Below are 12698 nucleotides of genomic sequence, written 5' to 3'. Positions count from 1 at the left end.
GTTGCAACAGCTTCTGCAAACAGGGTGTCAGGAGGGACTGGGTGACTCAAGAAGTTTGTGACGAGGCATGGAACCCTTCACCCTTGGCTGTCTGGTTGAGGTGTGACTCCACACAACAGTGCCTGAAGCTCGCTCCCATCAAGAGCGGTTTGTTATTTGTGTTGTTTCTGCTTCCGTTCAGTGGACAGAGACCTCTCAGAAACTGCCAGACCCTTTGGTCTGAGCTGAGGTTCCCATTGGAAAAAAGGCTGTGAATAGAATAGGTGAAAGATGGTATTTCTTTCTTTCTCCTAGTTCAGGGCCAACGTAGACTGGCATGGCACCAAGGGCATAGCTGCACTTCCCCTGCCCTATGCAACAAGGGCTTTGGGACCCTGGATATACTTGCAGAATGTTTTATGGGAGCTATCACTGGGCGTGTAAAAGAGCAGTTTATTACAGCAGAAGCTCAGCTGATAGCACGGTGCCCGCAGTGCATTCACAAGGATGGCTGGATTATTAAGGGATGTAAAAAGAGCCTTTTAGAAGTGTCACTCCTACACACCAGGGTACAGCAGGAGGTGCACAGCGGCGGTCTGTGTGTCACTCACAGCAGGGATTGCCGGCACAATGGCTTCTGGTTTTGCTGCCTGTTCAGTATTACTTGTTTTATGTTGATACTGTCGATGCACTTAAAGAGATTATATATTTTTCCCATGGCATAAACAAAATGACTTGCATTTTGCAAGGAGAGTAATGGTAATGAGAAGTCAGGCTTCAAGGGGGAATGATGGTAAGGTTGACGGGAAGGAGAAATAAATCTCGCATGCTCAACTTGGTCTCAGCTGACTGCCATTTCCTTAAATAAATTAATAAAGTCAAGTCCCCATGTTCTTATGTTATGAGGAGGGGGAGAAGAGGGAATGAGCTGTGACCTCACAGCGAGCAGCGTTTCTAGTAGCTGATCTCTTGCCATTAACTCAAATCCAGCTTCAAACAAGACACAAGTTTGGTGGTTCTCCTCAGGCCAGTGTCAAACCTTTGCCCTCCCCTTTCCATCCCCTACCTTGAAGCAACCCAGAGCTAGACATGATCACAGAGACGGAGGATGATGTAAGAACTCCTCTGAAGCCAGCCAGGCTTTGGGAGCAGCTCTGGCCCTTCTACCCTACCCCACGTCACCCCTCCCATCCCCCACTCAAGTGCATAGCCATGAACTAGATTGAAATGGGAAGGGGGAATCATGCTATTAATATCTCCGAATTGCTGCTCCCTGGAAGGTGCTGAGCATTCGTTCGTCCTTTGTTCCCAGGGGACAACATACTGTACGTTACAGCCATTTGTTGTTTGGGTTTTTTTTTTTTCCCACCCAAATACAGAACAGTGGCAGCTGAGCCGCTGTATGAGAATAGCATTAAAATGTGTAATGCACCATAAATAAACAGAAATAGACAGCCAGGAAGCTGTGGTAATCACTGCTTTGATGTAGCATGAATTATGATGTGTATATATATGTAAGTGAGTGTGCAGGGGGGGGAGGTGGAAGGGGGGGCGTTAAGGGCTTCATGTTTCTGGCTGTGCTTGTTTTGACTCAGCTGCTGTTGCTCTGGGAAGAGAGTGAACCCAGCCTGCCATTTACATATCTCCACCTTCGCACTGACAGCTGCTGTCCCTTGACTCAGAGGAAAGGGATCTCGACCTCCACCGCCTGTTCCCTTGGAGTCCCTCCCTCCTCCTCCTCCTTGACCCCTCTGCCCCCGTAGCAAGGCAGAAGGGGGAATCCTGGCCATCTCCCAGGGACCGGGTCACTCCTCCTGCCACCTAGGGAGGATCCTGTAACAGCCTGGGCTTCAACATCACCTTCCAGAAGTAGCAGCTGTATGTTTCTTGGGTCTGCATCAGGCTGTTTTTTTCTTTCCCTGCTGAGTTCCCACTGCTACCGGGATAGCGAAAGCAGCAATGGATGTGTTAAGAGTGGGCAGATGAGGTTATTAACAACTCGGCGTCATGTTTCCCTCAAGGTACTGAGCATTAAAAAGGTGGCTGTTGAATCCTAGTGCTCTGAGATCAGTAAGATACCCACAGTAGGTGGAAAGAGAGGAAAGCCAGCAGAAAAAAATGTAGCACGGGCGTCTCCTTGTTGATTATCTCCTATCGGCGTCCCAGGGACTCCTTTAGCTGGCACAGCAAGCCGCTTGTTTGGAATAATCTCCTGCCCATCCCTGCTACAGCAGCAAGACAGCTTATTAAAACAGCCTGGCTTTCTTTTTGTGCTCTTTGCATTAATGTTTTACCTGGAGCCAATAGCCTCCCTCTGAAAAACTTGTTTGGTCTGAATAGCCACAAATGAGTCTAACAGTGCTTAAGTGCTGCTCGGGTTCAATGAATTCCCTGACCTTATGATAATTTAGGTGTCACAGGGCACCAATAAATGCCAAAAACTGTCTTCCAGCCTGTAACTAGCTGCATAACCACCGCAGAGCACCGCGGTGCTCATGCTCAGCCAGCCTGTGAGGCCCATTAATGAACCGTGAGCAGCAGAGTCCCTCCGGACCCGCGTCTGTTCTCGCCCTCTTGCAGCTCCTCGGCCGGAGAGAGGCCGCTGCCCTCAGCTGCACGTTATCCCACCTGCCTGGTTCAGCTCCGGGCTCTGCACTCAACCCCGGAGTGAAAACACCAACTAAAAAAGTCCATTCTTCTTGTACAAGAAGCACCATTTTCAGCTGTGGGGGGGGTGCAGAGAAAGCGCAGGGCTTGGCTCTGCTGACAAGCCGTCATCTCAGACAGGGAAAGAACCCAGAACTGGGAGCACTTAAACATTTACAATTTTTTCAGTCAAGTCTGACCAGCTTAGATAGTCGTAATGACCTGCTGAGAATGGGTGAAGATTTCTTGAAAAGGTGATATATTGACATAACCAAAGGCCACGCACAAACTACTCGAGTGAAGGAGTGGTTTCAGCTAGACAATTTCAATGGGAATTTGGCACCTGGAGCATCTGGAGCTATATTTTTCCTGTTGTTGTCACTTAACACAGTTACATTTTATTTTAATATCATTTTTGTGAAGAAGGAAGGTTGTGCATTGAAGTCTTTCTACATATAGGGACTGCAATGCATAAAAGCAGCAGGCAGCCCTGCTATTTTTCTCCGAGGAATGAAGATGCACCTTGGTGGAGCTGAGTTAAGGCTGTAACTAATCTCTTCCCAACTCAGCAAGGAACTGAAGGATGCAGTTAACTTTATTCACAAGCTTTAAAAAGTCTGTGAAACGGGTGAAGCCTTGCTACTGCACAGCATAGTTGCACACTAATGGATGCATTAGAAAATGCTGTCACAGCACACATATATTGCCACACATGGTAATTACTCAAATTGCAAGACAATTATCGTTCCAATACTGAAATAGCTGACTTGCACTTGCTTCACAAATGCTAGAAACACCTTCCTTATTCAGACCTAGCAGGTCTAATTCTGTCTTATGTTGTAGCTCCCTTGCCCTCCAGCAACACAAAAGGCCTGAGGAGGCCAGAAATAGCCTCTGGGGAGCAATCTCCAACATAAGATGTTCATCCCGGCCCATCTGTTGGCATACCACAGGGCCTCAATGCTCAACTGTCTCATAAACCTCTGCCCATGGCCCTTGTTGGGAAGGGGCCATGTGTTTGACATGTGCAAGCAGAGAGCACTACCTAGCAGTTACTCAAAAGCAGCTTGTGGTCCTAGGGACTAAATGAAACTCAGTTCAGGAGACGACAATAATTCATGAAGCACCCCTTCCCTTCTGACTCTCCCAGCCCCAGAATACCATCTCCTCCTCCCCTCCTGCTTGCTGGCTATCACCCTGTAGACCCTTGTTAACCCTTCTCCCTGCAGAGAGGTCGGGTCGGAGCGGGAGGGACAGTGCAGGATGGGGCAGGGAGCCAGTCATGGTGTATTTTGGAGTTGCGGATGAGCAGGAGAGGGAAGGGAAAAGCAGGCTGGGGCTCCTTCATCTCAGTGAGCAGCTCCATGCGAAGAGTGGCAGGACAAACCCCGAGAAGCCCATAGTGTGCCAGCCCCTGTTTCTGGAGACAGCGTGATAAAGTAGGATGTCTCTGCCTTCATCCTGAGGTACCAGCTCATGGTGAATGGGCAGAGGGTCTCAGGCAAGAGGTGGGACTCCTTGTCTTGCAGAGCTACAACCTCTCCCTGCCTTTTGCTCAGAACAGAAACGTTCTCCCATCTGGTTTTTCAAGTTCTCTGTGGCTCTTTCCTCCAACAGGAATGGAGCTGATGGGTCATCCCCCCACGGGGCCACGAGGGCCCTGGGCTTTCTGACTCTGCCACTGAAGTGCAGAGCAGAAGGTTGCCCCACTGTCCGCCTGCCAAGCACCGATAGTTCGTTCAGATACTGGGTACCTTCTTCTTCTCTTCCTTCATTTGGGTGTTGCCCTCAGCATAAATCACACTTCTGTTGTGCACGATATTTTCAAAACTGTTAAACTACTGCAAAAATTATATAAACATGAGAAATATTGACTGCCCTCATCTCGAGATTACCTTTCGCTCTCTGTAAAGACCAGACTTGATAAAGTAACAATACAAAATGGCTTCTCCTAAGTCATCTCTCTTTTTTGTTAGCTTTAGAGGCTCAAACCATCCAATAAGACCATGATGGTTTTTAACACTCTTTCTTGATCAGAGGAAAAAATAAGTGTTAAACTTCAAATTAACATAAAGGGATTCTGCAATGCAAGAGTTATTTAACAATGCAAGCCTGACTATAACAAATTATTCTGCTAATTTCTGTAAGTATGTAAAGCATACTTTCACCAGCCCAAATGTCAGTATATCCAGACCTCTGAGAGTTTATGATTTCCTTTGCATTGCAGAAGAAAAATAGATTTTTTTTTTTAAATGAAAAATTATTGACACTTCAGTTCTCCCCAACTAAAGTTAATGGAAGGTTTGTCATTGTCTTAAATGAAGTCAGAATCACACCATTGCAGTCCTGTTTAGTGTCATAAAATTGTCAAGCTGCCAGTTTCCTGTTGGCTTGTTAATGGCTTTTTTAATGATATTTAAAGCAGATAAATTATTTGTATAATGATTTATTCTACTTTGCAATTAATTGCAGTCATTGGAATATATTTTATCTTACACTGGGGTTTTATTTTGCATGCTGAGGCCATTACATTTTCATTTTTTATGGTATTTGAGAGCTTTGCATTTGTCCAAAAGATGTAAGTATGCCAGTGAATGACTGGATGCAAATTCAGTGTTCTGCTTTCAGACGGTTTATGGCATTCAGTCAGTGTCTTTGCTGAGAGAGGTTTACATTTTAAGGCTTTGGGTTTTGGGGTGGTTTTTTGTTTGTTTTTGGTTTTGGGGTTTTTTTTTGGTAAAGCTTCTGACACATTATTGCTAGGATTTCAGGTAAATCCAGTGTTATAGCACTCCATGTTTTTTGTTTATATTTGCTGCGGGTTTTTTATTTTCAAGGAATAACAAGAATGAAATGTGTATATAAAACCATGGTACATCATAAAACATATCCTATTTGCACAAAGATACTACTAGCATGAAAATATCAGTAGTTATAAATCCATCTCCAAGAAAAATAACTATATTTCTCTGCATTCAACCAGCTGTTCATTAAATGGAAAAATACTTTCTCTAAATTGTCTAAGTTTTAAGGTCATGTATCTCCTTTTAATGGCTCAGTCTTTGAAGGAGCATTCTTCCAGTTGTTAAACTAGCTCTCAACATAAAGTCTTTTCTACTGTTTATGTGCATGAGGATGAAATTTGTATTCTCACAGAGAGCTAAAACAAGACTTATAGCCTTTTTCCCCTGAAGATGTGTTCTCCCACCTTTAAGATGCTTATGCTTTTGAGGTGTGGAAGTTTGTGTGAGCCATAGAAATCACCAAAGCAGACAAAACTGCAGATTTTTGGTATCCCTCTGTCCTTTGTATTTTAGAGTCTTCACTGGGCTCCTGACCTTGATGGAAGCTTGGCTGTGTTTACTGTGAATACCTGAAACTAAGACAGCTAAAAAACATGGAAAATAAGATGTGTTACTCCTTGAGTAACTGTTTATAATGTATGGACAGAAATAGAGCATTACAAGGAAGGTCAGTGTGGGGGAGCTCTACTAGAGGTCCTGTGGGATGGAGTGACTGACCTTCGTATTACGCCAATACCAATGGCGTTGCACTCCTGTTCAAAGGCTCCACTGTGCAAAGAGCTGTACCCCCACCTAATCAAAGACAGCTCACCTGGTAGAACTGAAAGTTAAAAGTGTAGAATTTTAAGCTTTCGTTATTTGTGTCCCTTTTAAAATACCTTCACTTTCACTGATAGCAGCCTGCCAAGAGTAAGCTTGCTTTCACTTAGCCGTTGTTTGCCACCCCTTAACAAATAGCTACCTGTGGATGTTCATGAGCCTGATAACATGGTCTAAAACCCCAAGGCAAAACCAAAGCAGAGAGAGTGCAAGACAGTAAAGTGTGGACACATGACCTGGTTTGATAAAGCCTCCGGAGAGTCTGGAAGACATCTCAGAGGTGAAGCCAGATCTTTCAAGTCTCAGCCTATGCTTTCATCTTAAAAACAATGTTCCTCTCAGTTTCCAAGAAATGTGTATCTAGGTAGCAACTTCTGCATACTCTGTTCAGGATCAGTGAAGGGATTTAACCAACAGCAGTTAGGTTGAAAAGAAACCCTCCACCAAAACAAAGTTAAATGCAACTCAGGTGTGGACTAGTTTTGATAATTCCTGTATGCCTTTCACTCTCTGGTCAATATGACTCAAAATTAATGACATGCAACAGGCCATGCCGAATTCTGTTAATCTGAGAGCAGTTAATATGATCATGAATAGATATCAATAGTGTCTAAAGCATTTGTATTGATGCAGGTGACACAGATGCGAAAACACTGCTAGTTCTGGCTGTCAGTGTCCTAGCTATAATCAGTCTAGTGTCTGGGTTTGAATTCCTTAAACAATGTGGAGGTTTTCATGGTATTTTTAAAATAAATGTGATTGAGTGACAATTTACCCCCAAAAGTGAGGTTAGTATTTATTCAGGAACACATTTCTATTTAGTAGTTTTTAAATGAACACATAAATTAATAGATAAGCTTGTTAACAACTCTGAAATATAATTAGTTTGTTTATGTAAATTGTTACTCAGCAGGAAATTCAGGTCTGCAAAATAGCTGCACATTTTTAGTTGCCGACAGTCACAGTGCCTTAAATAAGTTATTTCCTCAAGTTTCATGAAGCAGCTTATAGGTGTTTTTATTTCATTTCATTATTTTTTATTACTCTGATGGTAACATTTGTTCTTCTTTCATAAAACATCTTCCCCCAGACACCAGACATCTGGGAAAATCTGAAAACAGAAACTTCTCAAAAGGACCCACTCATCAGTCCTGCATCATAGGGTTAAAATTCAGAGAAGACAATAATAAACTTTGTTGAAAAATTCCTGACTCCAAGCTTTGGCAGACAGAAAGAGGAATTTCTATATAATAAAGCAAGTTTAGCCATGTGACAGCAACTGATGTCTGAATGCTGCAGCAAATGGATGCTCTTTCAGTTATAGAAATTAAAGGTCAGTCATTCAAACACCAGTTATTTTATTTGACTTACGTAATTAGTGGCCATTACCACCCATTTCAGCTGACTGGTAAATGTTTATTTACTTTTGCTTCATGTCTCCAGAGCAGCACAAAACAGTCTCAACACACTGATGTGTCTAGCAGCAAAAACCACCTACACTGTAATCAGAGGTGTCATTGCAGCAAGGGCAGAGACACCTCTGGTGCAGTTAGCCTGGGTACCACTAGAAGGATGCTCTGCAGCATGGTCCTTAGTGCATAACAGCTGCCTCAGCATGTACTCATCATTTCTAGGCAGATCTCTCCAATTTATCCTGAACTCCCAACGCCATAGTGTGCTGCTGCTGCTGCCCAAGCTGGTTTACTCAATACTAGTGCAAATATGTCTGTTCCTGCTGAAATCATGACTCTTGCCTTCGTGAACATGCCCACGGAAACAGGGATGCACCAAGCCTTCCTTTTTAAAATGCTCATCCAAGATTCGCGAAGTTTCTGTGGTGGAGACCGCTGGTAAAGGAAGTTCTCTGCCAACAGAAAGAGCAAAAAATAGAGGCAGAAGCGCAAGTGCAGGACCTGCAGGCTCACCTATGCTCTGGGGAGCTCAGCGACTTCCTGGCTGTCCATGCTAGCTTGCTCTGCGACTTATCTACTGACAGCATGGTTGTGCAGATCCTTGGTCGTGAAGACAGTTCATCTGCCTTAAATGAGACTGCTTGCATACAGGGTGAGATTTTCATGATATAGACAGCTCGATGTTAGGAATTGAATGGGATCTAGAGTCGCGTGACATACATACAGTCAAATGTCCAATGAATGACACGGTGTGAACTCAAGCGCTATGCTTGGCTGGTGAGAACTTCATATGAAGACGGAAGGGCAAGGCATACAAATAGCTCATTCTTTATAAAAGCAATTATTTATTATTCATTCTTTTTCTTTTATTACCAGTAGAAGATAAGGTGAAATAAATGATTCAGCTCATATTCCATTATCACTGCAATCCTTTCTTGGGCTCACTAGTGATACAATTTATGCTTGTTTCTCCATTTACTACAATTGCCCTGTATCAGACCTTAGGCTATACCTTGCTGACTAATTCTGATAGCTGGAAATAATACAAGGAGGATGTTTGTAAAGTAAATTATTACAGGGAAAAGAAAGAATTTCTATCACCATGATGGTGTTTGCAAAGGGGATCTAAATTTTCTTTCAAACAATACCCTAACTGCTTAAATCCTCTCACCTCTATGAATATTCGTGAATACAAGAATGGGGGGTTACCTTTCCAGTCACCCCAAAAGACAAACATATTGATAAGGCAATATGAAATAGGAAAGCAATTTTGACTTGAGAATTTCTCCCCTTAGTCAAACACATACAGAGAAGCAGCTATGAAAATAAATAATAAGCTTAATAAGCTTAACTTAATAAGCTTCAATGACAGGGTCATATCTGTGCCTGGTGCTAGAGGGATGGTGTTTGAGGGGGACAGATGAACATGCTGGTCTCTTCTGGCCTTAAAAATCTATGAAATCAGTTGTCTCAGTTCTGGAAAAGTGCAGCCCTTTTCTCTGAGGCAGCCAGAGCTACAGAAAACCATGTCAGACCACGTACTTTCAGGGCACCTTGAAGGGCCTCGAGGGAGCTGTGGTAACACCACAGTAGTTCAGTCAACAGGAGTAGCGCTAACATGACACTTGCAGAGTTCAGAGTGGCCTATGAAGGCAACACAAGGAGGAGCAGTCCTGGGTATTTTGTGAAAATTGCCTTCCCTAGCTGCTGTTGGCAAGAGCCCTGTGGGCTGGGTAACTGGTCCGGCTGTGAAGCTTCAAGGTGAGCAGCTGCCCTTGGGCACCTTTGTGTTTACTCTTATTTGCATCTGAATTTGTTGCATGGAAAAACCTGGAGATGCATCCAAAGCTCAGCCTTGCAGCCCAGGCCTGGCACCAAGGACACAATGAAAAGAGGGGGCAGTTGGCACGGCGGGCGGGTGATCCGGCCAGCCGCGTGGTGGGGAGGAGAGGCCGCGTGGCTCCTGTCCCAGGCTCGGCACTGACAGCAAGGGACCTCCTGACAGAAACAGCGGCTGGCCACCTGCTTCCTCCTGGCAGGCCACGGGTTTGCAGACATTATCCCCAAGCAACGGGAGATGGGCTGGGCCCGCTGAAATTTGGCCAGTTCAGTTGATGCGCCGCTTTGCTGCTGCAGAGCTCATTATGAACCTCACAGCCCTTTCTGGACCTAGGAGATAAACGAGGGAATTCGTTAAATGTGTTGGCTTATTAAGGGTGACTTACCTACCTTCAAGATTCAGTGTACCTCATTTGTTGCCCATCACGGGTAATTGTAGATGATTAAGGATATGAGGGCTATCAGTTTTCCAGATATTAGGTAACACCACTGTCCTTGTGTCTTAGCTTAATTTTTTTAGATTGGTAAGTGACTTCTGATTTACAGCAACATACGATATTTTTAACCCTTTTCTTTGCAGCTGGATTGTCAAAGAGACAGGAAAGCGATTTTATTTCCAAGGACAGCACACAGGAAATTTCAAATCTTAGTTCTCCTCCAGTAGCAGTAAGGTCCCTGGAGTCTGAGGTACAAATCCCGGAGTCAATAAACAGCTAGTTCTTGGAGCAACTAATCCAAAACCCCCAAAAGGAGAAAAAAAAATGCATTTTCTCTGAAGCAGTGCATGGGAGCTGGCTCAAACTGTAAATACTTACATCTTCTGAGCAGGACTGAAAACATGAAAAAAGTTAATGATGATCATGTTTAAGTTATAAAAATGGAAAACTACATGAAACTGAAGAGAAATAGTTAAAAGGACTGGGCAAAGGAATTAAATGCTTTGGAGGACTATGCTTTATTAGAATCTGAGAGTCAGTATATCACATGTATTTAAAAAAAAATCCCCAAAAGATTTTAAAAAAGCCAGCGTGTTTAAACAACAGAATAGAGAAGGTTATTAGAAGTAAAATACTCATCCATTTGAATGTGGAAATCCTGTCCAAATGAGGAAAATAAAAGACAAGTTAAACTCATCCTGTTGAACATAGAACTCTAATGAGGGAAGCCAAAAAAAGATTTTGAAGAGCAACTTCCTACAGGCATAAAAGTGACTAATAAGAACTTTCTCAGAAACAGGAAGCCTGTTGGAAAGTCAATGGGCTGAGAGATGATTAAGGTGCAAATGGGATACTCCAGGAAGCTAGGGCCATGGCGAGAAAGATAAACGAATGATTTGCATCAATGTTCTTTTCAGAAGGGGTCATGGAGGTTTCCACACCTGAACCATTCTTTACAGGGACAAGCCTGAAGAGCAGTCTGAAATCGAACTGTCAACAGAAGAGATTTTCAGAGCAATTCAATAAAATGAACAGTAGCAAATCTCAAGGACCAGGTAGCATTCAACCAAGCATTCTAAAGAAGCTAAAATATGAGACTGCTAAACTACTAATTTCTGAAATCACTCTTGAAAGCAGAGAAATAGAAAGTGGCAAATCTGATGCTATTAAAAAAAAAAAAAGTTTAAAGAGCAGAGCTGAAAAACTACTGACCAGTAAAATTGATTTCTGTACCAGACAAATTGGTACAGATCATAGAAAATAGAATTGGTAAACACATCATTTTGTAGAGAGAAAACATGCCTCACAAATCCATTAGCATCCTTTGAAGGAGTTAATGAGAATCAGGCAAAGGGCGTGCTGCCTGATATATAGTGGACTTGGGTTTTCAAAAAGTGATTCACATCACCAAAGGGTCTTAAAGAAATTAAATGGTCATGGGATAAAAAGGAGGTCCCCTCACATGGTTTAATACATGGCTAGAAGAAAAGAAACAAAGATTAGGGATAAACTGCCATCCTTACACAGTGGAGGAGTGGGGCCTGGTTGAATCCCACATGGCCCCTGCTGGGACCCATGCTGTTCTGAATTAGACTTGATACAGAAATGGGGATGCAGCCAGGCTATGCTCCAACTCCGTAGCTTTCAACTGTTTTCTTTGATCAGGAAAACAATTTAATTTGAGTACAGATTGAACAGCTCAGTGCATAGGCCTTTATGACCAGGAGATCATTGCCAGGGTTGTGTTGTTGAGATATTGTGGGTTGGCAAGCGGGCTTGCAGAGAAACAAGAAACACTTTCTTTCTTCGGTTAGAAGCTGCAATAATGGCAGGCATGAGGGAATATGTCATGTATGCCTCAGACTTGACAGAGCTGGCAGATATTCCTTGTGTGTATGTCAAGCAAATTAAATGCTAATATTGACCCACCACCAGCAAAGACATTTGTTGTCTGAGGATGAGAGAAAAGAAACAATCTGCCAATCTGTAGGCCAAGATGTCTGAATTATGGTACTACAATAAGGAGCAACTTTTTGTCATTGAAACCTCAGGTTTTCCCAAACTGTCACACTTAAGCAGTTTTATTATCCTCTTGTATGAGTCAAAGCTCTCTTTGTGTTAAATTTGGAAATCCAATAAATCTAGGTAACTGTTTACTGTAGGTATATGGAGATAATTGAGTGTCAAAAGCTAATCATATCTGGTCACAAGTAGACATGGTTTTCTCTGCTTTAATTAAAGAGTGAGCTTTTTCAGACACTCCCAAACCTCAACCCATGAAAGCCTTAGGGCAAAGACAACCTTTGTATCAGCAGGTATGCATCTATGCTCTTTCTTTGATATTAAATCACTGTAACATTTCTCCTTTAGAGATGTTATGGTCCCATTAAATGAGATGTTGTTTCAAAACATATCTTTCAAATAAACTGCACTGTAACTGTTGCATACAACGATCATAACTCTGCAATAAGAATCTGTTCACAAACTGTATTGATGATACTTAGGGTTATGTTTCTAAGTCTTTTGCTTGCAGAGCAGCTGTTTTGGGGCATGGTAGTTAGCGTGATTATGTAATTTTTACTTCCAAGTGGGTATGTAACAGCCTAACAGCAAGTCTCTTGTGTAAGAAATGCCTGTATCTCACTTTCAGTGGAGCCGTGAGTAAAGAACAGGTAAATAAACCTCTGTATGGTTTGGTATAGGTTGCATACATAGACACTGTCATACCCTCCTACACACTGCGCATCTTGGCGGGGGGGAGT

This window comes from Aquila chrysaetos, chromosome 8 (assembly GCF_900496995.4).
Source record: "Aquila chrysaetos chrysaetos chromosome 8, bAquChr1.4, whole genome shotgun sequence".
Lineage (NCBI taxonomy): Eukaryota > Metazoa > Chordata > Aves > Accipitriformes > Accipitridae > Aquila > Aquila chrysaetos.
The sequence above is the reverse complement of the archived record's forward strand: the minus strand, read 5'-3'. Positions refer to the sequence as shown.